Source organism: Pongo pygmaeus, chromosome 11 (genome assembly GCF_028885625.2).
Source record: "Pongo pygmaeus isolate AG05252 chromosome 11, NHGRI_mPonPyg2-v2.0_pri, whole genome shotgun sequence".
In the NCBI taxonomy this organism is placed as follows: domain Eukaryota; kingdom Metazoa; phylum Chordata; class Mammalia; order Primates; family Hominidae; genus Pongo; species Pongo pygmaeus.
This window is the reverse complement of record NC_072384.2, coordinates 60,836,120-60,862,969: the sequence shown is the minus strand read 5'-3', so window position 1 is coordinate 60,862,969 and position 26,850 is coordinate 60,836,120. Positions and strand designations below refer to the sequence as shown.

At 35.5% G+C, this 26,850-nt stretch overlaps 1 protein-coding gene and 1 pseudogene across 2 annotated transcripts in view; both read right to left on the bottom strand.

Annotated features, from left to right (window-relative positions):
• The window catches only part of PSMD14 (proteasome 26S subunit, non-ATPase 14), a 106,997-nt gene that overhangs the window by 48,672 nt on the left and 31,475 nt on the right, over nt 1-26,850 (bottom strand). Inside the window, exon 1 of one of the 2 annotated variants that reach the window (XM_063648245.1) lies at nt 7,540-8,404. The exons of the other annotated variant lie outside the window; for it this stretch is intronic. The gene's annotated coding sequence lies outside the window, so the exon portion shown is untranslated. Of the gene's footprint in view, nt 1-7,539; nt 8,405-26,850 lie in introns of those variants that run through there. 2 annotated transcript variants of the gene reach the window in all.
• LOC129032008 (large ribosomal subunit protein eL21-like) lies at nt 20,716-21,283 on the bottom strand (annotated as a pseudogene).

Genomic DNA, 26,850 nt, shown 5'->3' with positions numbered 1-26,850 from the left:
GGAAGACCATTTTTCGAGTTTTGGGGCAAGGAGGATGGTTTTGAGATGAAACTGTTCCACCTCAGATCATCAGGCATTACAGATGGAGCATGCAACCTAGATCCCTCACATGGGTGTTCAAAATAGTGTTTGTGCTCCTATAAGAATATAATGCCACCACTGATCTGACAGGAGGTGGAGCTCAGGCAGTAATGCTCGCTTGCCTGCCGCTCACCTCTTGCTGTGTGGCCTGGTTTCTATGGTCACAGACTCATATGGGGACACCTGAATTACAGGACAGACAAGAGCTTAAAGCTAAAATATACAGTTGTTTCTAAGGATAAAATAAACAGAAACAATAAACAAAGGCAAAGCTGAAGAAAATTTTCTTGAATTTAAAAAAAAGTTCACCTTTGGGACCATCATATGTGAGGCAATAATCAATGAATAAAAAACTGTATCTTGAAAAATCTTAGCTAAATCTCAATTACATAAAGTAAAATGTCTAAAACCATACGAGTAGAGAAACCAAACAGCCTGCTGGGAAAAAAATGCCACACAGGTTGACTTTGGATTTATTTGCAACATTAGATGGCAGAAAACAATGAAGCAAATCTTCAAAGTTTTAGGTAAAAAACTGAAAGTAAAGAATTTTATACTTAATTTTTAAAAAACATCCAAAGGCCCACAAATACATTACTAAATACATAAGGGCTCAGAAAATAGGATTCCATATATTTCCCCTGAAAGAGCTTCTTGAATAAAAGATCCACTTGAGCATCCCACTCCTCAAATAAATATTAAAAGCTAAAAAATGGAAGAGTCGTCATATAAAGAAATCTGTTACAACCACTGAATGCAGTTAAAAAGATATAGATATAAATAATGTAAATAATCAGGATCCGAATCCACCACTATCCAGGTAACTATACAGGCAGGAGGGAGAAATGAAGTGTACAATATGCTCTATCTTTTACAGTAGGGGAAAATACAGATGTAAGTGTTGACTTTTACTATTCTAGAAACATAAATTAGTTTTTTGAACAACTTTAACCACTGCAAAAATTAAAAAGCATGTAATCCCAGCTACTCAGGAGGCTGAGTGGGAGGATGGCTTGAACCCGAAAGGCTGAGGCTGCAGTGAGCCATGGTTGACCACTGCACTCCAGCCTGGGCAACAGAGTGAGACCCTGTCTCAAAAAATTTTTTTAAATTAAAATTAAAAAGCAATGTACACATTACTAAGTCACTGGGGAAGAAAGACCAAACACAATACTGACAGTAAAATAACAGTAGGAAATCAAGAAAGAAGAAAAAAATACCAAGCAACATAAGGTAAGATCAAATATATTAGTTATGAAAACATATAAATGGATTAAAGTCCCTTGTTAAAAGATAAAATCCTCTCATAATGGGTTTAAAATGGAAATTCATGTGTATGCTGCTTACAAGTAACAAAACAAAAAGACTGAGCAAAATTTGTCAATGAGATACCAACATTTTTTGTTTAAAAGAAGCCACAATGGCCACTGGTTCACTCACCTTACCTTTCTTCAGTGGTGTATTACATTAATATTTCCCACTATTAAATCATCTTTGTACTTCTAGATTAATTGTTCATGTTTTCTTTACTATTTGTTCATTCATGTTTTCTTTTTCTCGTAAGTGAGATTGTTCTGGCATTTTTGTGTGTGTGAAATTTGCCAGGTTTTGATATCATTATGTTAGAGTTATAAAACAAATTGAAAAATTTACAAGTTTCCCAATTACAAAGTTTTCCATTTTCTATGTTCCAATAGTATGTATGTGAATAAAAAAATCTATCCATGTTTTTCAATTTTGGAAGTGTTCATTATTAAAACATTTGGCTCTGAGGCTGTTCTGTGGCTAATTGTTATAACCTTTTCAGTTGTATTGATAAATTCAGGTTATCTATATCTTGAGACTAGATGAACTATTACGGTGTTGCAGAAAGTTTCATTTCATTTAGATTTCAAAGTTATCACCATCGAATTGAACATATTCTAGTTTAATTTTTCATTTTTTCTTAGTACTGGAAGCATTTAAAACTAAATTTCCTTTCCTATATCATGTTATACCACCACCCAGATGGATTAAAGAGTTACATGTTTTTTTAAAAAATTAAAGTGTAACAAATGCTATGCCAAAAATATTGGTGAATGTCTATTTGATCTGGGTGAAGAAGCACATTTTAGGTACAAACTCAACTGAACAAATAAAGGAACATAAAATTGCCAACATAATCTACATTTCTAAATACTTAAAAACTTTAAAACAAAACACCCTGAAAAAATAGTTTTCCCATTTATGACAAAAAGTCAGTACACAAGCAAATTAAAAATACTAAAACCATAATGGAAACATGGGCAAAGAATAATAGAGACTAATTACATCAGAAATACATGATGAAATAAATATGAAGGCCAGGCGTGGTGGCTCACGCCTGTAATCCTAGCACTTTGGGAGGCCAAGGCAGGCAGATCATGAGGTTAGGAGATCGAGACCATCCTGGCTAACACGGTGAAACCCCGTCTCTACTAAAAATACAAAAAAGTAGCCAGGCGTGGTGGCATGTACTTGCAATCCCAACTACCCAGAATAGGGCTGGGTGCAGTAGCTCACACCTGTAATCCCAGCACTTTGGGAGGCAGAGGCGGGTGGATCACCTGAGGTCAGGAGTTTGAAACCAGCCTGGCCAACATGGCGAAACCCCATCTCTACTGAAAATACAAAAATTAGCCGGGCGTGGTGGCGGGTGTCTGTAATCCCAGCTACTCGGAGGCTGAGGCAGGAGAATCGCTTGAACACAGAATGTGGAGGTTGCAGTGAGCCAAAATCATGCCACTGCACTCCAGCCTCAGTGACAGAGCGGGTGAAAAAAAAAAACAATATGGAAGGCTCAGCCAGGCATAGTGACACATGCCTGTAGTCCCAGCTACTTGGGTGGCTGAGGTGGGAGGATCACTTGAGCCCAGGTCAAGGCTGCAGTGAGCCATGATCTCGCCATTGCACTCCAGTCTGGGTGACACAGTCTCAAAAAAAAAAAAAATACATACATATATATATGTTACAGGGTGGGAAAAAGCTGTTTATCTTTGTTTAACCTGAAGTTTAAATCATTCCATGAGCCACATAGTCCTATCAGAGAAAATCTGGAATTTTTCAGGCTCTGGAAAAACACATCTTTGTTTTTTGTTTATTTTTTTTCAAATGTGTGATAGATACCAATCCCAAACTACAAATAATACTTAAGTATTCATCATGTGCTACCACTTTAGCTGTGTGGTTAAACAAAAGCTTCGAGAAGCTTGTGAGGTAATCAAAATATACATCTACATCGACATAAATCACAAGGCTAAAAAGTATCACAATCAGAGCTAAAATGCAACTTCTGACACTAGTAATATACTTTCCAGTACAGTACGCCATCCCATTTTCAGATGCCCAAATCTACTTTTATTCTGGGAGCTTAGTTCACTTCCATTGTTTATAATTTTAGAATCCTCTGCCACCTGGAGCCATTTCCTATTAAAGAAAATGGAAAGAAAACTTGAGATGTCTTTCCTATTCAAAAGTAGTCAGTATGCTCACTGAGAACAGGGAACACTTCAGTGTCTCCCCATATTTCCTGAAGTCTAGATGGGCACAGTGGGCTACAGAGAGCAAAATGCACTATACACTGTATAGATACTAATATGAAAATTAAAATATGCCTTTTTCCAAGTCCAATTAAAAAAAAATCTTTGCCCTAAAAAAATAACTTTTTATTAAAAGCTGTGGGAAATCTAAGTTACACAAAGCATTTGAGACTTTTTAAAAATCACAGCATACAAATCATAGAAAAATAAAAATCAGGCAAGCACAGTTCTCAAATATATTACCAGTTCAAAGAATTAAATCATGGATGCATATATATAAGCATATAAAATTATATTCTTAGTATTAATGTATTTTAAAGAACTGAGTAGGGCCAGGCACAGTGGCTCACACCTATAATCCCAGCACTTTGGGAGGCTGAAGCTGGAGGATCACTTGAGCCCAGGAGCTGAAGACCACCCTGGGCAACATAGTAAGACCGCATCTCCACAATTTTTTTTTAAAGATTGGCCAGGCATGGTGGTGTGTGCCTGTATTCCCAGCTACTCAGAAGGTTAAGGTGGAAGGATTGCTTCATCTCAGGAGGCTGGGGCTGTAGTGAGCTGTGATTGTGTCACTGCACATTCCAGACTGGACAACGAGGCCCTATCTCCAGAAAAAGAACTGAATAAACAACAAAAATAGGACACTAATTCCTTATAGAAACAGAAGTCTCAAATACAAAGGGTTTTCAAGATACTTCATGTGCTAGATGGCTATGGCCTGAGCAAATAAAGATATTGAAGTGACTCTCTTGCCTCAGCCTCCCAAGTAGCTGGGATTACAGGCACGTGCCACCATGCCCGGCTAATTTTTGATATCTTTAGTGGAGACAGGGTTTCACCATGTCGGCCAGGCTGGTCTCAAACCCCTGATCTCATGATCCGCCTGCCTCAGCCTCCCAAAGTGTTGGGATTACAGGCGTGACCGGCCAGGCTCTATTTTAAAAATGAAAAGACTTAAGGGGAAAAACGTATGAGTCAAGAGTTTCAGTGAGGGGAAATGTAGAGTAGAAGTGGTCAGATTAATGAGGTTGTAATGGGCAGAAATAGGCAGACACAAAGTTTCAGGATTGGGAGGAGCTACCTAGTGGAAAGGAGACAGCACACGGTTTTTATCCCTCACCCACAGTAAGTTTCCAAGTCCCTTTACCCCTACCCTTATGTCTCATATTTCCAATCCTAGACATAAATGAGAAACTAAAGATTTCACAAGTAGAAACTGTTAACATTTTTTCTCAAGTTAGACTTCAGTTATAACTATTGTATTGCTAGTTTGTATTTACATTCAAGTAAAATGGACTAAGTGATCACATGAGGACAAATTATACATGTCCTATATATAGGACTAAAAATGACCTGAATTTACAGTGTCAATCACTTCAATCATGTTTTATTTATTGAGAAATTATTATGTTTAAGAAAGTCAGGGAAATGCTGGGTAAAGTGAGGTTAAAAAAATTATATAATGATATAAACCAAATGAAAACCTGGCCTCCAAATACTTTTTGAATTTTTAAAATTGGCTTAGGCTGTTACCACTATAAAGAAAAGTAATGGAAAAAAAGTCTTTTTTCTGGTGCTTAATTAAGAGCATAGTTCTAAAATTATCAGCTTATACAGTATGTGAACTATTCAAGTTAACTTTGTTGACCTTATAACAACTATTTGACCATCATTAAAAGAAAAAAAGAACAGGAAGTCATTTACTGGAGATTGAATGTGATGTAACTTAAACTTCAAGGTCATTTAATAATACCTATTAGAATAAACGAAGGCACCAGTATAAATAGAGGTACTTAAGCTGCATAAAATAGTCTCATCTTTCATACAATGCCACTATAAAATAAGCACACACATCACTGACAATAGAAAAGTAAATAAGAAACATCTGAATATTCTGCAACTTCACAGTCTGCTGCTAAAACTTAAATGAATATTACCATTTGAAAATTGGAATATGATTTATAGTTACATACTTCTGTAAAAAATATGAAACTAAAATGCACATATCCCTTGTAAAAACAAGGAATTGAAATAATCACTTTTGCTATATAAATCCTCAATACTAAATTCCTACAAGCAACTGTGAAATCACTTAAGTAATTCTGACTCTTGAAAATAAGTTTGTTATAAAAAGGGGGAAAATCCACGCCTTTAAACAGACTAAAATTATAAGTCAGTGATCTAACAGAACTGTAGGGTAAAAAGCCGAGCCACAGGCACAAGCAGTATGACCAGCCTTTATTCATTCATGAAAATCTAAGCAACCAGTGATATAAAACCTGTTATGAATTCTGCAAAGGCAAACAAACCTCAATACAATGAGTTTTGATGTGACACATTTAGTAAGACAGATACTATCATCCAGGTTTACAAATTTTAAATGTGGTTAAATTAACTGAGGCATAAGGTGGATTTTTTTTTTTCCATTTAGAAGATTAAAATCTGATCCAGTATAAAAACCTGTGACTTTTACATGGGTACCCCTTGTTGACTAAGTGCTAAAAAAAAAAAAAAAAAAAGGCATTTGCCATTATAACAGCATAAAAACTAACGCCTCAAAGTGTTACCTACTCAGGCCTTTTAACAAATTTGTTAACACTATTAGTTATATTACTCCACCTTTCTCTTAGTGTGAACTGGTATCAATTATTTAGCCAATTTTATTATGTTATTAAAATACCTGCTGATTAAACATGAACTAAAGTGTCACTTAAAAGAAATGTAAAATAAATAGCATCACTGAACTGCAACATTCCAAAAATATCTAAAAATATGAAGTTATCTCGGGAAATGACATTAAGCATTTCAAAAATTTGTAAAAAAAAGAAAAGGAGTTTGAATATTTAAATATTACATATGGCTTATTTTTATAATGGCTATTTAAAAGTGCATATTTAGTCCTGTGTTTTAAAAATTATTTTTAAAGGTCTGTTAAAATATATGCTTTATAACAAAAAAGAAAATAGGCTTTAGGAACAAATGAAGGTGATTATATGTTTTAAAACAAAACCTAAACATATAATTTATTGAGTTGATGGAAAATAATTCTTAATTTTATGGTATCTAATATAACCCTCAACAAATTTTATCATAAAATCAAAAATTTTGATGAAACCACTACATTCAGTTTCCTCAATTAAAAATTCCCTTAAAAAAAAACCAATGCAACATAAATGAATTCAAACACATACAAATAACTACCATTGTACTGTTTATCTCTTACCCAGCAAGGTAAGAAACAACCTTTTAATACTTTAATTTTGTGAGTATTAAACAACTAGTGTGAAAAACAAGCTGCATGTAAACTATTTCTACTGCATGAGCTTCAATGACTAGCTAAGGCAACCTGTTATAGGAGGTGTTAATTGGCAATAGGAGTACAAGTCAGAAGCATGTTCCCCATCGTCCTAACCCAGCAAGGCTAGGTCATTAAAGTGGAAATGAATTCTTTCATGTCGACTTAACCCTTTCAATGCATGATTTCAGCTGTTTGCTTTCAATTAATTTAAAAAACTTGTTACTTTTTAGAGTTAAAAAAAATGTTCCAAAAAAAAGATCCTTTGGCTGACAGTTTCAATGACTATATTATTCAGAAGAGAAGAACAGAGCAAATTAATTGCAATGTAATACTGCAACTCTCCCCTCAGAAAAACATATAAACTAATTGTATTTGCCTATTTTAACACGGAAAAGAAGATAGAGGAGATAGTGTTTAGAAATAGCTCAGAACGATTTAATCACATAGGGTTTCCCTTTACATTTCTGTTTGCGGATCCAACAACTATCCCATTAATCATCTTAACCTTGGGATACAGCAGTAGAAATTTTTTATTCCCATAATGTCTATACAAGAATCCTTAATATAAAAGTGTTTTAAAACATAAACGAGTTAATACACCTTTCCAATTATGTTTTATTATTCTGATAAGGTGCATAATCACAGCATAGCCTGATGACTGGTTGCCAAAAAAGTCCAAATTCCTTTTATGGCATGATCTCAGAGGTTTCCAGATGGTTCATTAATTCTTTAAAAGAAAAAAAGAAAGACAAAAAGAAAGAAAGAAAATAAGAATGGAAATGTCAAAATAATGATGCATTGCTTTTCAAATGCTACATTTATAAATACTAATATTGCCAATTTTAAGCATTATAGAAATTTAAAATAAAATGCAATTATATAATATTACAAATATTACAAATAAAAATATACATATACTGCATCTTTCATCTCTGAGTAATCCTGAAAGTACTGACTTTAGTAAAAACTCATAATATCAGAGTAAAAATTAAACATTAGAAAACATACCTAACACTATGTACCCTGCATAATAAATCAATAAATAATTGCCAACATGACAATAAAGACATAATTTCACCCACTGCTGAAATATACCTAGGTTCTTGAGTAACTTTAACCAACGATATATTTCTTTATTAAAAATTTGATTGGCAAGAGACAAGAAAACAATGGGAAATATAATGGTTCAAGGATGCCAAACAATGAGAATTATACTATATTCCTATACCATACTCTATATCCTTTTCCTACCTCACCCACCTCCTCTGAAATTTTCTAATTATTTAACAAATTCGGTTCCTGCCTCTCTGAAAAGTTTCTTTTCCTAGGCCTACTGAGTTCCTCCAATATAGCACACCTAAGTTTGGTGGCCCTGCAGCCAGTATTTTGAGAATATAAAAACTGCAGCAAGAAACAGGCAGTGGAGTGAAGCGATGTAATAGCAGGGGAGAGGGGGAAATGACACCATTATCTGGTTATAAAGAGACCCTATCAAAGTAACATAGGGGCTGGCAGCCCAGTGCACAATGCCTAACTATGACATTTCTTTCCCTTTAAGACCACCCTTGGTACTCACTTTGAAACAATTTTCACCTATTTAAAAAATGTGTGTGTATACTCCATAAATATATATACCCACTATCAACCCACAAAAACTAAAAACAAAAAGTTTCTATGTGTGTGTGTGAAATATACCATGAGCACCAATCACTTTAGATTTCTATGAAATCTGTCTCATCACAATAGGAAATGGCTGTCTCCCACTTTGGGTAACAATCACTATGCTCCACTGCAACAAGAAAGGACCAAGCACAATGCTCGACTACCTTTGTTATAAAAAAACATCATTCAGCAGCCTGGGCAACATGACGAAACCGTCTCTACAAAAAACTACAAAAATTAGCCAGGGGTGGTGGCTCAAATCTGTAGTCTCAGCCACTTGGAGGGCTAAGGTGGGAGGATCATTTGAGCCTGGGAGGTGGAGGCTGCAGTGAGCCAACACGGTGCCACTGTACTCTAGCCTGGGCAACAGAGTGAGACTCTGTCTCCACCAACCCCCCACCATCTGACACACATATAAAAAGGTAGCATCATTCATGGAGATCAGCTCAAACTTCAGAAACCAGAAAATATAAACATTTAAGATTGGCAAAAACATACTGTCTTTTATAACTGGAAAGAGGGGCCCGGAATCAAGCAGAACCTAAACGTCTCATAACAGAACACTGAGGTATCAGAATTGTTCCACAAAAGACTGCAACTGGCTTTAGAGTTCTTATAGTGCCAGTGGCCCTTTTGAAAATACTGTTCAGCTATGGTACTATTTATTTATGTATTTAAATCACAAAACATGTAAAAATAAATAAAAAATAAATTAACTGGTTATTTTGGGAAGCACCCATAATTCATAATTCATTAACTAGCCCATCTTCTAAATTATAATATGCAAAGCCATGTATGAAATATTACACACAGAGAGACATACAAATAATCTACGTTTTTATTTATTCACTCAACAACTAGACTTGACAGCCCACATACCATGTACTAGCTACACACAAGTAGGAAAGTCCCTGCCCTGAAAAGGTTTACAAAGTAGAAGGCAGGGAAGAAAGAGAAGAACCGTAACTGCAATATAGAATAAGCACAAAAATAGATGCACAAATAGGGAACAAACACATAAGTGATAGCAATCTATTTGATAAAATCTTCCTTTATGCTAAGAATTAAGGAATATATAGACCTTTTCCAAGTAAGAAAAGGGGGAGGGAGGAAAAAGGCATTCTGGGAAGATAAAAATGACACACTGAAAGGCACAGAGACATAAAACACATTACCACTCAAAGCTTTTTAAACAATAAAATGGGCTAACTAAAGCATGGATTCCTAATTAGTCAAACATGAGTGAATACTGTTTAAATTTCAATGGTTGTTTTTCTGAGGATGTGACTTTTCAAATAAGTAAGGTCATCTTTAAAGTAGACAGACATGCTCTTCCTTATCCATACTTTTGGCTTTATGAAAAATATTCAGCACTTAAGAATATAAATCATTTTGGAGTTCCCTGACATGCCTAAAATAAATACACAGTTATAAGACAATATTTGAAGGATAAGATGATATATTTTTCCACACAAAATATTAAGTCTTAAGGACCCAAGATTTCACTATTATGATATAGAGTATCTTTTCAGTTTATAGAATTTGTATAGATGTTACATCTGACTAATAGTCTTAAAGCCAGATTATTTCTCTTTAATATACAGTTTTCAGAACAAAATATTCTTTTAATTAATAATATTATAAAGAGCTGATTATCTGACATTCAAGCAATGGACACCACTGGATGAGAAGACACAGAGTTCAAGGCTGGGATTAGCTGGATCACTGATCAAAGGAGCTGAAGGTTAAGTGGATGCTACTGTGATCAGCTGTTAGAGCCACTAAGCAGTCATAAAAGCTGGGCCCTGGAGGTGTTAACACAGAATACAAATAACCTTCCTGTTTGTGTGTATCTTGCTTTACATTTTTCAAATATAATTACATTTTGCTTTATTTCTCAAATGTTATTTACCTCATCTAATGAAAGAAGAGAAAGACAAAGGAACAATACAAGAAAAAGAAAGCACCATACAGAGGAGAGGGAATCCAAAAAAATGGGTGAATGTGGGCATGACTATTCGAAAAAAAGGAAGAAAAAAGAAAAAATAGACTTGGGAAACTGGATGGCAGATACTATGACATGCACTGGGTATATGACAAATCAGTTAGATGTGGTCCTAGTCCTTAAAATGTAATATAGGAGACAGAAAATACACAGTATATATAAAAATTAATACTTGATTGTAACTTGCTGTAGTTTATTATTTTAGTGGCAAAATAAAAGGAAAGAGAGTAAGTCTTGGTAATATAATAAAAGCAAGGCCCTATTTCAAAGGGCCTCCCCAGAAAGTAAATAAGCAATGAATGTAAGCCAGAGGTTCTTAACTGTGTTTATAGCTCAGAATTACAAGGAGAGCTTAAAAAATTCTGATGCCTGGGCCCACCCTCAGAGATTCTGATTTAATTGCTCTGGATTGAGGGTCAGGAATCTTTTTTTATTTAGCTCCGCAAGTTATTCTAAAGTACAGCCAAGGTTGAAAACCACTGATATAAACCTATAAAACAAGGATTTCATTATTGTGAGGTTAATGAAATGGCTACGGTTAGTTTGTCCAGCCAGTTGTCTAGGAATTTCAGAGGTCTAGGGCCAATCACCAAATGCATCAAATTCTGAATTACTACAACGTTTATTATAATTTCAATTTAGTGAGATACAGAGGTTTACAAATTATCATAGATATATGAAGTAGAGAGACTAATCAGGCTAGAGACATCATATGCACTAATTGCTGCTCTCCATGAAATATTTCTGGTTCCTCTCTCTCAGGCACATAATAGACTGTACTTCTCTGACCTCTTGAGGTTAGTTATGAACATGTGACTCGCTTCAGCCAATGAAATGTAAGCAGAGTGGCCATGTCACTTTCAATTAAAGCTTTTTAAGGAGTCAGTGTTCAATGATAGCGCTGTGTCAGCTTGAGTCCCACAGTAATGATACCACGGAACAGAGCACCCAGACGACGCATGTAGACATACAGTATGAGTGAAAAAGAAAGCTTTCTGGTTTTAAACCATTGAGATCTGGAGGTTATTCCTGAAACATAATCAACCTTTCCCGACTAGCACACCATAGACGACTTCCAGGGGAAAGAGGAGGGTAAGGGATCATTTAAGCAGTCTAGAAAGAAAGTGGTAGATTCATTAATACACAATGGGGGCAAAGGGCTTTCCTTTACAGAGAACACCTTACAAAAAGTAATATAATGGATGAGCAGAACGGTATGGGAAACTTGAGGACTTACAGAGTATAATATGGCTAGTTTGAGATATGAGAAGTTCAGAGCAAAAGATGAATGTAGAAAGAGACAAATCATGAAGGACAGAAATTTTAGAACAACTCATAAAAGGGCCAAAGGGGCCATTCTGTGATACTACTCCGCAACCTTCTTTCTGCCCTAGTATAAGCTAAGTGATAAGACCACTTTCACCAGCAACAATGACACACTACCATACCAATCATTTTAGAAAGCTCCCAGACGATCCTGATCATGCCAAAAAGGGATAGGTGGTCTTCTCTTTCCCATCCCCCTTGAGTCACTACACTTTGGCCTGAAGACCATAATTTTTATCTTAAACTGAAAATGACTGAGGCCTCATTAAGGATATTTAAACAAATGAATAGAGTAATAAGTTCCACATTTTAAAAAGAACTATAGAATTTCTGGTGATGGGAAGATTTACTAAGGGAGATCGGACAAAGGAGGACACAGACAGGATTATAGAAAGGCTGAAATAAGCAGAGGCAATGATGAGAAGAAACATTTGAAGCACACTCCACAATATAATACTTGGAGACTAATTACACTTGGGGGAAATGGAGAAGTACAATATGATTGCAGGTTTTGCCTTAGGCAGCAGGGTAAATATCAATACCATTAATCAAGATATGGAATACCTTCAGACCATATCCAGAATCTCCAAAATCTAACTGCTTCTAACTATACCTGCATTACAGCAATCTAGTGATTAACTATAAATGTATTTATGTGAACATGAAATCCACCTATTCCTCAATTTAGTTAATTTTGTTTTTACTCTTATTGGAAATGATCTGAGATCTCCTCTCCTTCCTGCTACCTTGATTAATCAAGACACAATATTACAAGGTTCAAAGTTAAGTTAACACAACTATAATAACATTTTATCTGTCTGTCTGCAAATGGCTGGTTAGGCCCTGCCCAAAATGGAACAGTTTAAGACTATTCAAAACCATTACAACAGTCTGTTATTCACTCAAAATTAAACATTATCACATCTAGTTTTAGGACTAGTTAACTTCCTTCTTGGTATAAATTACTGAAGTTCTTCATCCTCAAATAGGATTGCCAGATACATGATACTGAGTTAAATTTGAATTTCAGATAAATAAGTATTTTTATTAAGTACATCCCAGGCAGTATTTGGGACATACTTATACTAAAAATTAATGGTTACTTATCTGAAATTCAAATTTAACTGGGCATCCAGTATTTTCATTTGCCAAATCTGGCAACCCTATCCCCAAGTAACTACAAGTACTTTCTATTCTAAGTTCCTTACACATTTTATTTGTTCTGCCTAGCTTACTTAAGCCAAAGGCAACTTTATATTACTAAACATACCAACATTTCTTTAAAAATGTTACCACGTATTTGTCTTTAAATAAGCATACTTTTAAGACTTAAGTACCCTCACCAAATGGACATTCCCAGTTCCCTCTTATGAAAAGAATACAAATTAAATCTACATCACAATGTTATACATATCATATTTTTAATCTTGTTGGAAATCAATATCAACTTTGAAGTATCTTCTCTCTCCAAATGCTAACATAATTATTCATTAACCAACAAATACATCTTTTACTTTAGGCAAGAAAACGTTCACAGTTTAGACCATACCTTGCAAGCCCTGCTGGTCTCTCCAACCCCACCCTGCTGGTCTGGCTCAGAGCAAACTCTCCACCCTCCTCTAAGGAGCACACCTCAGCTGCCCTATATATTCTCTGCTACAACTCTTCTCCTCATCATGTAATTAAGTCTCCATTAATTCAAACACTCTGTAAGGGTTTGGCATTCACTTGTTTGTAACTTCACATAGGATCTAGGTCAGTGCTCCACAGACTACATCTGTTACCTGATCGAACATCTTAAATAGAAAAGTAAAAAAGTTTAGAGAAGGGTACTGAAATAATGGAAAGAACTCCACACTAGGAAAGACTACCAAACACACACAAAAAAGATGCTCAATAAATAACTCTTCAATCTCTTTATAAATAAATGCAGTTTTAGCTTTTATTTTTGACTCACTATCTCACCCACAAACATGCCAAGCAGGCATTCTGATGCCTCTGTGAGCCAGGCATACATGAAAATGCCAAAGGCAATCCTTTGCCTGTGTGGTCTCCATTAAGAAATTTAGATCCTTTCTCTAGGAAGAGTATATCCAAAAGGCAAAATAAATGAGAGGCTAGAGAAAGGGGAACTATTAGGATTTGACGCATACTATAAAACAACAGACTGTAGATACTATGTTGGTGCAAAAGTAATGGCAGTTTTTGCCATTACTTTCAATAGCAAAATTTGCAGTGAATTTTGCACCAACCTATAGTAAGCCAATTCGGCAGCGGACTGAGCAAAAGGGTCATTTACTCAGCCCAAGACAAAAGCTGATCTGTCTTGGGCCTAAGATAGAAAGATGCCTCTCTGGGAGTGAGAGGCCAATGAACCAGGTATGTGAGCAGCAGAGAGGAAGAAAGAGCCATGTGACAACTACCTGGAGTAGGAACAAATGTTTTTTCTAACCACTGTTATTTACTTTATTTCTTTTAAAATTTATTATGAAATATTTAGGAAATACAAAAAGGTCTAATGAATAATGCAATAAGTTCACTACACCCAGCCTATGAAATAAAACATCACTAAATCGGCTGGGTTGAAGCTCTTGTATCCTTTTCCTGACTGACTGCATCCTTACTCCATATCCTCAGATGTCACCGCTATTCTCATCTTAGTGATTGTGCATTTCTTTATACCTTTACTACATAAGTATACACAAGTAACATACATTATCATTTTGGGTATCTTAAAATTGTACATAAAAACAATCGTATAGAATTATTCCTCCATGTGCTTTTTCATTAGTATGAACTAATCATGTTAATATGTGAGGATTATTCATTTTTCAATACTTTACAAAATTCCACTATTAAGTACAATTATGTACACATTCTCCTACTGATGGATAGTTGGGCCATTTTCAATTTCCTGAAATTATAAACTAGGGATCTCCAAACTACAACCTATCGGCAAACCAGCTGACTGTTCTTTTAAAGTGAAATTTTATTGGAACACGGCCAGGCCCATTCATTTTTGTAATATATGGCTGCTTTAGCACTACAATGGCAGAATGAGTAGTTGTGACAGATATCATATGGTCCATAAGCCTAAAATATTTACTATCTAGCCCTTTAAAGAAAAGATTATCAAACCCTGTTATAAGCAATGCTGTTATGAATGTCCCAGTATCCATGTGGGAGACGTTCTCCAGGGAATGTAATTAGGAGAAGATTTACTGGGTTGTAGGTTAGTCAAATCTTCATTGTTAACAGATTCTGCCAAAAGTTTTTCCAAGAGGGTTGTATATGCTCACTAGCATATACATGTTTATGGTACATTTCTGCTTCTACTAATGTTTGTATCTTTTGCCCATTTTTAAATGGATATCTTTTTCTTATTGATTTGTCAAAGTTCACATAATTGACTAATACCTTGTCAATTATATGTTAGATAAAACTTTCCCAATCCATAGCTCACTGTTTGCTTTTTATGCTTCATGCCTCAGCTGCATGTGAAAAATTAGCACTGTGACAATAACCAAACTGCAAAGAGTTGTAAAGATTACATGACCTAATATATTTAAAGTACTTAGAAGAGTACCCGGCACACAGCAAGTGCTCCACAAATATTAACTGTTTATTTTTTATAGTGTTTTTAGATGAAAATGAATCAATCGTCCCTTTATTATTTGTGCTATCTTGTTTAAGAAATCCTGTCCTACATATTCAAAGTATCCATAAAGCAATATAAATCTCAGCCTCATCTTATTTATTCACTATCTCTGAATGCTAAGAATAGTACTTTCTGTTAATCTGGTTTCAATTAACTATTTAATTTGACAGATTTTCTTAAAATCTCAGCACTATCTTAATATTGATCTCTCTAACGTCTGAGTAGAGAGAGAATTCCATCTAGAATATTCCAACACAAATTTTTCCCATTAAAAAGTAAATAAGGTGCAGTGGGCTCATGCCTGTAGTCCCAGGTACTCAGGAGACTGGAGCAGGATTCGTTGAGTAGTTCGAGACCAGCCTGTTGATATAGCAAGACCTCCTCTCTCAAAAAATAAATAAATAAAAGTAGATAAAAGGGACATCTGCTTATGTCCAAGACAGATAGAGTAACAAAAACTAAATCTACATTCCCACGTAAAGCCAAGAAAAAACAGACAAAACTCTATGAAACAATAATTTGTAAGACACTGATCAGGCAACAAAGAACAATGATCTCCAAAATTTGGGAAACAAATGAGGTGAGCCTTACCCTAGCTTACTGCCTTGAGATACTTTTTGGACTGCAGTGCAGAGGGGAAGAAACCCAGGCAGAGAACAGTAGACTCTCTGAGTTGAGGGGACAGAGCTGAGATTACTGAGACCAAAACAGCTCGTAATCTGGACAGAGTACCACAGAAAAAATAGCTGCAAAGAGAGAAAACCCTAGAGATCTTCACAGGGTCCTCTTTCAGTATTCCGCTTAATAATGATCAGTGCATGTGTGTGAGGAATCAATGCATGGTCTGGGGAAAGAATCACTCAAAAGGATTACAGGGAAGAGTACACCTACCTCCCACACAGCACTGGAAAGAGTTCCTGTTCCCACCAGCCAAACTAGAAAATTTCAGAATTCACAAAATTAGAAGAGATAGAAGGGTCTAGCCTCAATAGTAGAAAATAATGACTCCTAAACAAGGTACTGCCCCAGTCTTAATTAGCAAGTGTTAAAAGCAAAACTAGAAAGAATCAAACAGTTTCCAAGTAATTCAACTGCATCTCATAACAAATATCAAGAATATTTCTAAGAATGAAAAGTAGCCAGCACATGAGATAAGACTCACAATGTGAAACATCTAGTAAAAACTATCAGACATACAAAGCAGCAAAAAAAATATGGCCCACAGTAAGGAGATAAGTCAGTCAATTGAAACTGAGCACTGACAAAGATGTTAAAATTAGCAAAGACATTTAAAAGTTTTTAAAACTGTCAAAAAGTTAAGGAGACACATGGAAAACATAAAAATGACCCAAATAAAACTTCTTGGGATGAAAATGACAATGTACCACTAGCAATAGGATAAAGCAGGGGGTGAGTTGAGAGAGGCACGACAAAACTTTATCTCTAGGCTGTCAACAGTTGTCCAGAAGAAAAAACAATGCAAAATAAAAAATACACTAGATGGGGTTAATAGAAGATTTAACACAAAAATTAAATGGCCGAGCACAGTGGCTCATCCTATAATCCCAGCACTTCGGGAGGCCAAGGTGGACAGATCGCCAGCACCCAGGAGTTCAAGAACTGCCTGGGCAACATGGCAAAACCCTCTCTCTTCTAAAAATACAAAAAATTAGCTGAGAGTTGTGGCACATGACTGTAGTCGGGAGACTGAGGTGAGAGGATCGCCTAAGCCTGGGAAGTCAAGGCTGCAGTGAGCTGTGATCATGCCACTGTACTCCAGCCTGGGTGACAGGAGTGAGGACCTGTCTCAGAAAAAATAAAAATAAAAAGAATGAACTTGAAGATGTAGCAATAGAAAAATGAAACACAGGGCAAAATGATTGGGGAAAAAAATAAAGCCATCTACAATTATAAGCAGAAAAAATATACATATCTTTGGGATTCCTGGGAAGGGTGGTAGGAGAATAGAAAAAATATTTAAGAAACAGTGACCAAAATTTGTCCAAATGTGATTAAAATAACAGGCCTTCAGACATATGAAGTTCAATAAACCAAAGCACAAGAAACATGAAGAAAACTACATCAATGAATATCATAACCCAAAATCAGTGACAAATAAAAAAATCTTAAATGTATTATACAACAATATGAATACAGGCCAGGCACAGTGGCATATGCCTATAATCCCAGCACTTTGGGAGGCAGAGGTGGACGGATTGCTTGAGGTCAGGAGTTCGAGACCAGCCTGGGCAACATAGTGAAACCCTGTCTGTACAAAAAATAGAAAAATTAGCCAGGCATAGTGGCATGCACCTGTGGTCCCAGCTACTCAGGAGGGTGAGGTGGGAGGATCGCTTGAGCCCAGGAGACAGAGGTTGCAGTGAGCTGAGATCACGGCACTGCACTCCAGCCTGGGCGACAGAGCAAGACCCTGTCTCAAAAAAAAAAAAAAGACACAGAGATCAAGAGAACAGAATTGAAATTTCAGAAATAAATTCTAACACTTAATAGTCCATTGATCTTTAACAAAGGGACCAAGACAATTAAATGAGGAAAGAATAGTCTTTTCAACAAATGGTGTTGAGACAACTGAGTATCTACATCCAGAAGCATTAATTTGGACTCCCACCTCAAAATATGTACAAAATGGATCACGGAACTCAATATAAGAGATAAAACAATAAAACTCTTGAAGCAAACAGAAGAGTAGATCCTCATGAACTCAAGTTAGACAAGCATTTCTTAGCATGATATCAAAAGCAGAAGTCAAAAAAGAGAAGAAGACTGACACACTGGACTTCATCAAAATTAAAACCTTTTCAAAGGTCGCCCTCAAGAAAGTGAAAAGATAAGCCATAGACTGGGAGATAATATCTGAAAATCATATGAGCAGGCTTGTGTCCACAGATAAAAAGAACTCTTACGACTCAATGATAAAAAAGAAAAATAACTTAATTTTTTAAATGGGCAGCAGACCTGCTTACAAAAATGTTTTATCCTTCCAGCAGGAGGAAAATGATACCAGATAAAAATATGGATCTATACAACAACAAGAACAACACCAGAAATATTAACTACATCATTAAGTATTATTTCTTATTTAACTCTCTTTAAAAGATAATCATTCGCTGTGAAAAACAATATGACATTTTCTCAAAAAAGTAATTTTTATTACGGACTGAATATTTGTGCCCCCTCCTTCCTATTCATATGTTGACATCCAGGGTGGAAGCCTCATGAATGAGATTAGTGCCCTTATTACAAAGGGTCTCCAGAAAACTCTTAGCTTGCTTTCTGCCATGCGAGGATACAAGAAGAAGCCAGCAGTCTACAACACAGAACCAGGCCCTAACCAGAACCCAATCACACTGGCACCCTGATCTCCAACTTCCAGCCTCCAGAACTATGAGAAATGAATATTTGTTATTTAAGCCACCCAATCTATGGTAATTTGTTAGAACAACCCCAAATGAGTAAGACACTAAATGATCTATCAACTTCACTTCTGAGTACAGTCATCCCTCAGTACCCTTGGGGCACTGGTTTCAGGACCTCCCCCCCTGCACCAAGTCTCTAATATAAAATAGCCTGGTATTTGCATATAACCAATGCCCATCCTCCATACACTTTAAATAATCTCTAGATTACTTATAATACCTAATACAATGTAAATGCTATTCAAATAGCTGTTATATTGTTTTGGGAATAATGACAAGAAAAAGTGTACATATTCAATACAGATGTAAACGTTGGTTGAATCCATGGATGCAGAACCCATGGATAAGGAGGGCTACCTATATATCCAAAAGAACTAAAAGCAGAGACTCAAAGAGATATTTCTTTTTTTTTTTTTTTTTTTTGAGACAGAGTATCACTCCATCCCCTAGGCTGGAGTGCAGTGGCACAGTCTTGGCTCACTGCAACCCCCACTTCCCAGGCTCAAGCAATTCTCCAGCCTTAGGTTCCCGAGGAGCTAAAATTACAGGGGTGGGACACCATGCATGGCTAGCTTTTGTATTTTTAGAATAGACAGGGTTTCACCATGTTGGGCAGGCTGGTCTCAAACTCCTGACCTCAGGTGATCTGCCCACCTTGGCCTCCCAAAGTGCAGGGGTTACAGGCGTGAGCCACTGTACCCGATCCTCAAACAGATATTTCTACACCAATGTTCATAGCAGCAATATTCACAATAGCCAAAAGGTGAAATCAACCCAACTGCTCATCAATAGATGAATGGACAAACAAAATATGGTATGCACACATACAATGGAATATTATTCAACCATAAAAAGGAATACAATTCTGACACATACTACGACATGGATGAACCTTAATGACATTATGCTAAGCCACTCACGAAATGACAAATATTGAATGATTCCATATATGTGAGGTCCTTTGAATAGTGAGATTCGTAACAAACAGAAAGTGGAATGCTGGCTGCAAGGAATGAGGGGGTGGAAGATGAAGTATTATGGTCTAATGGGTACAGAGTTTCAGTTTGGGAAGATGAAAAAGTTCTGACAGATGGCAGTGATGGTTGCACAAAAATGTGAACGTACCTGAACTGATCACTTAAAAATGATTAAAACGGTAAGCTTTATGTTACAGATGTATCATCACAATTAAAAAAAGACAACTGACTATTTAGACAAAAATAATGAAAATAAGGCATGGATTTTCAACATATAGCACAAAGGTCCAGAGGGCATATATGGAATATATTATTATGACATTCACATGCTATAAATAAAGGAGTATATCACTTGAAGGTAGACTATGGTAAGTTAAAGATGTATACTATAAACCCTAAAGCAAAAAATAAACTAACAAAACAAGTTATAGCTAGAAATTCAACAAAGGGGATATAATGGAATCATTAAAATATCCAATTAATCTCAAAGGAGTCAGAGAAAGGAAAAAAATGACAAAAGAACAAATGAGAAAATTATTAAGCAAACAGCAAAATGAAAGATTTAAACTTAATGACATTCAATAATTTTGTGAAATGTAAATTACTTAAATACCTGAATTAAAAAGCTGAGACTATGACTGAATTTTTAAAAAAAAGCAAAACACAACATCTCAAAATCTAACTACATGCTGCCTACAAGAAACTTATTTATTTATTTATTTATTTTAACACCTATTATGCCATGAATTCATAGGGAATAGGTTCCAGCAGCTCAGGCTCCTTCCCATTGGTTCTCACAAAGTGTGCTTCTCTGGGTGGAGCAGGCTGGCGCTTTAGTTGAACCCAGGTGCCTTTCTCTTTGGCTTCTTTCTTTTTCTGATCATTTTCCTTCACGCGTTTCAGGAAGCTATCTCGGCTCTTAGAGTGCTTGATGTGCTCAATACGCACATTAATTCTCTTGGCAAGAATCTTGCCCTTAACTTGTTTGTTTACAACAATGCCAACAGCATGCTGGGTAACATTGTAGACTCTTCCAGTTTTGCCATGGTAACACTTGTGGGGCATTCCTTTTTGAACAGTACCCATTCCCTTGATGTCTACAATATCACCTTTCTTATAGATTCACATATATGTGGCCAAAGGAACAACTCCATGTTTTCTAAAAGGCCTAGAGAACATATATCGGGTGCCTCTCCTCTTTCCCTTTGTGTTCGTCATTTTGGCGAATTACTGGAAGATGGCGGTTCCGGCCGAAAGGCAAGAAACTTATTTCAAATAGGTTAAATAAAGATCCAAATAGGTAGACAGTAAAAGATATACCACATTAACACTAATGAAAAGAAAGCTGAATGCCTATATTATATCAACCAATTTCAGAGCAAAGAATTGTTACAAGGAATAAAAAAGATCATCTTATTACAACAAAGGAGTCATATAATCATCTCAATACATGCAGAAAAGGTGTTTGACTAAATCCAAGATCCACTTCTGATAAAAAAAAAAGTCTCAACAAAGTAGGAATAGCAGAAGGAACAGAAGAATAACTTCTTCAACCTGATAAAGAGTATCTATAACAAATGTACAGCTAATATCAGGTTTGATGGTCAGAGAATGAATGTTTCCCCCTACAATCAGGACAAGACAGGAATGCTCATTTCACCATCTCTATTAACATTTTATTAAAGATTCTAGTCAGATCAGTAAGGCAAGAAATAAAGGGCCATCAGGATTTAAACAAGTGGTGCTGTAGTAACTGGATATCCACATGCAAAACATATTTTGTTAAACTGAGCATAACCCATATATTGCACCATATATAAAAATCAATTCAAAATGGATCACAAACATAAATGCGACATTTAAAAATTATAAAACTTCTGGAAGAAAAGAGAATATGTTTGTGACATTGGGTTAGGAAGAGATTTCATAATCATCATATCAAAATATAATTTATAACACAAATTTATATAATATATATATATTTTTTTTTTTTTTTTGGAGAAGGAGACTTATTCTGTCTCCCAGGCTGGAGTGCAGTGGCTGATCTCAGCTCACTGAAACCTTTGCCTCCCGGGTTCAAGTGATTCTCCTGCCTCAGCCTCCTGAGTAGCTGGGACTACAGGCAGATGCCACCACGCCTGGCTAATTTTTTGTATTTTTAGTAGAGATGGGGTTTCACCGTGTTAGCCAGAATGGTCTCAATCTCCTGCCCTCGTTATCCACCCACCTCGGCCTCCCAACATGATGGGATTACAGGCATGAGCCACCGTGCCCGGCCCAAATTTTTATAAATTAAACTATCAAAATTAAAAACTCTGGTCTTCAAAAAAGTGTTAAGAAGATAAAAAGATAAGCCCATGTACTGGGAGAAAATATCTGCGAATTATATATTTGATAAAGAACTTCTATCCAGAACATATAAAGAACTCATAAAATTCATTAACAAAATAAACCACCCAGTAAAAACTGGGCAACACATGAATATATCCCTAAAATATATATATGAATGGCAAATAAGCACATAAAAAGATGCTCACCATCATCAGTCATCCAGAAAATGCAAATTAAAACCACAATCAGATACTATTAACCACTAGAAAATGGCTAAATTAAAAAAATTAACCATATCAAGTACTGGCAAGGATGTGGAAGAACGGGAACTCTCACACACTGCTGGTGGGAATATAAATGATACAACCAATCTGAAAAACAATTTGGCAGTTTTTGAAGAAGTTAAACATATACCTGCCATATGGTCCAGCCAATCTAATCCTAGGTATTTAAGCAAGAGAAATAAAAACACCTGTCCATACAATGTCATGTACATAATGTTTACAGCAGTTTTATCTGTAATAGCCAAAAACCAAAACAGCCAAAAACCAAAACACACCAAATTATCCATGAACAGGTTAATGGATAAACAAAGTGTTATATATCCATCCAATGAAATACTACTCAGCAAAAAAAATGAAATATGAATACACACTCTGAAGAATCTCAAAACAATTACAGTAATGAAAGCTAGACAAAAAGAAGAGTACCTATTATATGATCCCACTGATTAACATGCTAGAAAATGCAAACTAATGTATAGTGACAGCAAATCAGTGGTAGTCTGGGGGTGGGGAGAGAAGTGCAAGGAAAGGGACTACACTGGCGGCATATGTAAATTCTGAGAGTGATGGATGTTCACCATCTTGATTGCAGTGATGGTTTCCTGAGTAAATACAGTCAAAACTTAACAAATTATACACTTTAAATATTATAGTTTACTGTATGTCAATTATATCTCAATTAAGCTATTAAAAACATACAAAAGGCCTATAAATACTCCTATACTGAAATTCTCAAAATTCAAAAAGTATTATAAAGTTATTGAATGCCTTTTTTAGTACTTCCTCTTGTGATCATTCTCATACACAGTGATTACAAAGTAAAATGTTTTTCCAAGTCTAAAAGAGTAGAAAAAAGGCTTACAGAGTAGATAATATGATTACAGCAGCTCAACAAATACAGGTTATCACTGGCAAAAATAGTACTCATTCAGAAAGGCCCAAATAAAAAAATTTTAAGAGAAGTTTTTCTTTCCAAAAAAAAAAAAAAAAACTCTCCTAACCCTACCTACAATATCACTGCATTATAGGGCCTATGAATACATGCTCACACACATGTGCACACACAAACACAGTTTCCGAACTTCATTTCTCGTAATTTATAGCTCTAAATATAGTTCCAAAGATTCTTTGAGAGAAATTCTAGGCAAAAAAGAAAAAACTACCTTAGGGATGCTTCATCAAGGGCTCTACAACTCACCACAAGGCTATGTGCTTGGAGACCTTCACCTTTGAGGTTAAATTACTTATTGAGTACTAGATGGTTTTACAAAATGTTTTTAGATTTTCTCATCATTTTTTATTCTTGTAACAATTAAGTAGTCAGAGAGTTACAAAATGTTTTTAGATTTTTCTCATCATTTTTTATTCTTGTAACAATTAAGTAGTCAGAGAGTATAATCATACTTTTTAAAGGCATACAGATAGGAAAATAAATGTATATAAATTAAATAACTTGTGCAGGCCACAGGTCAAGACATACATTGAGAACCAGAACCCATATCTCCTGATCCATAGTCTAATCCCCTTCCTGCTACAGCGCATCATCTCAATTACTGCAAATGTACCTGTTTATACACTTTGAAAAATATACTACTTACTGTTCACAGTCATGTGCACTGGCAGCCATGGGACCGTCACCATAAACTAAGAACAATCATTTCTGCACTGGGTAATTCCTATAAGTTCAGTATACAAAGATAGCAATGCCTATTAACAATCTGAATGACACTCTCCCAAACTAAAATATTGATTAGGTGCAGAGATACTTTGGAATTAGAAAGACCAAGTCTGAGATTTAATCCTACCTTAACCACTTAAAGCTAAGACCCATTTTCCCTTGTGAATGGTGCTAATCATACCACATGGTACTGGTTAACGTAAAGATTAAATGAGATAACATATGTAAGGCATTTGGTATAGTGTCTGGCAAACAGCTGCTGCTACTACTACTCCTAACAATAAACTTCTTTTAATATTTAGGTTACTGATACCAAAAAAGAGCAATTCTAATTTCAATATAATATATATGATTCAGAAACAAATACTAAATTTAGGTACAAAATTTAACACTGTTTGTTTTTCCCCTTGAGTTTCACTCCCAAACGAGCCTTTTAGGTACTCAGATTTACCAAAAACAAACAAACAAACAAAGTAAAGCACATTTCCCTCTTGCTCATACAGATACAGAGCATTCCTGAAATTGATTCTTAATCAGCATACTTGTAAACATCTTGGTTAATGGTTTTTAAAAGATTAATTTTTCTTTAAATGACTTTGAATAAGTTACTTCCAAAGTAAATGATTCATATGAAAGTGTAAATTCTTGAAAAAAGAACCTTCTTAATGTTTACAAAAAATGAAGTCAAGGAAAACTTAAAATGAGCTTATTAATAGTTGCCAGTGTATTAAGAATACAAAAATAACACATAGGCTGAGCACGATGGCTCACGCCTATAATTCCAGCACTTTGGATGGCTGAGGCAGTGGATCACCTGAGGCCAGGAGTTTGAGACCAGACTGGCCAACATGGTGAAACCCCATCTCTACTAAAAATATAAAATTTAGCCAGGCATGGTGGTGCACCCCTGTAGTCCCAGCTACTCAGGCGGCTGAGGCAGGAGAATCACTTGAACCCAGGAGGCAGAGGTTGCAGTGAGCCAAGATCACGCCACTGCACTCCAGTCTGGGCAACAGGGCAAGATTCCATCTCAAAATAAATGAATAAATAAATAAATAAATAATAAATATAACTGTGGTCAAGGAATCAAGTTGCAAAGTTTACTTCTTCAGTGTAATTCTAAGGGTTTCAAATAAGTAACATCACTGAAAATACTAAAGAAAAAAATGATATCCAAACTCATAATATGCTTCCATAATTAATCCAGTTTTAGAACCTATAGCTGCTAGTAAATAGTATCAGCATCTTCATTTCCCTGTTTTTGACCAATATGCCATAAAATATTCAAATACAAGCAGTGTTTTATTAATATGGTGACTCTGCTTAAATTTAACTATCAGCTGACAGGCAAGGCACCACACTTTTGCCAGTTGATATAAAAAAGTTATAAATTAGCACATGAAAAGTAATTTATAGATGGCTATATATATATATATATATACATATATATATATAAAATTCAGGTAAGTTAAATGAATAAAAGGTGGAGACCATATTTACAAACCTAAAATGGGCTAAGCAAAACTATTCTGAAGGTTCTGCCACAATTCAGCATTAAATACAGGCCTCTAGGCTTATAATGATCTCCTTATTAGTAAAACAAGTAATAGTAGTAGGGCTTTCATTATCTACCATTCCTAATTTAAGCTCCTAATACCAGTTGAGAAGACCATTACGTATATTACTTCTAATAATAACATAACCCTGGCAAAGTGGATTCTAATGTGCCTATTTTATAAATGGGGAAGCTGAAGTTCAAAGAAGTTAATCAATGTCTAAAAAGTGAGTAAGTAGTAAAGCCTAAATTCAAAGCCAAATCCTGTATTCTTTCTACCATATCAGGCTAACTACACTGATTAAACACAGTAATTCCACTTCTAGGAATTTATCCTCTGGGAAAATGCATGTGAAATAACGTTTTCAATGAGATATTTACTACAACACGGTTTGTAAATCAAAAGATAAGAAAAAACCTAAGTGTATATCAGTAGAGCACTAATTAAGTAAATCATGGTTTGTCTAAAAAAATGGGAAAGCAAGCCATCCTTTAAGAAAAAACATGCAGCTTTATATCTATGGATATGGGATGAGACAATCTCCAGAATCCAGTTTTATGTACACTGCACTGTCCAATATAGTGGCCACTGGCCACATGCAGCTATGTAATTTAAACTATTTTAAATTAAACAGAATTTAAACATTTAGTTCTTCAGTCATACCAGCTACATTTCAAGGACTCGGTAGCACTCTGTGGCTAATGTCTGCCATACTGGGCAGCTAAATATAATATATTTCCACCCCACAGAAAGTTCCACTGGACAATACTAACATAGAATTATCTTTGGAAGGACATAAAGAAACTGGTAACAGAGGTTGTCTCTAAAGAAGGGAACAGAGACAACAGGGAAACTTAGTATTCAACATATGCCCATTTGTATTCTGAAGTAACATGTCATATACTGGTACCTATTTAAAAATAACTATTTACCTATTTAAAAATACCTTGTTTCTCATAAAAACTCCCTGAATTCTGTTAATTAGAAGCATAAAAGG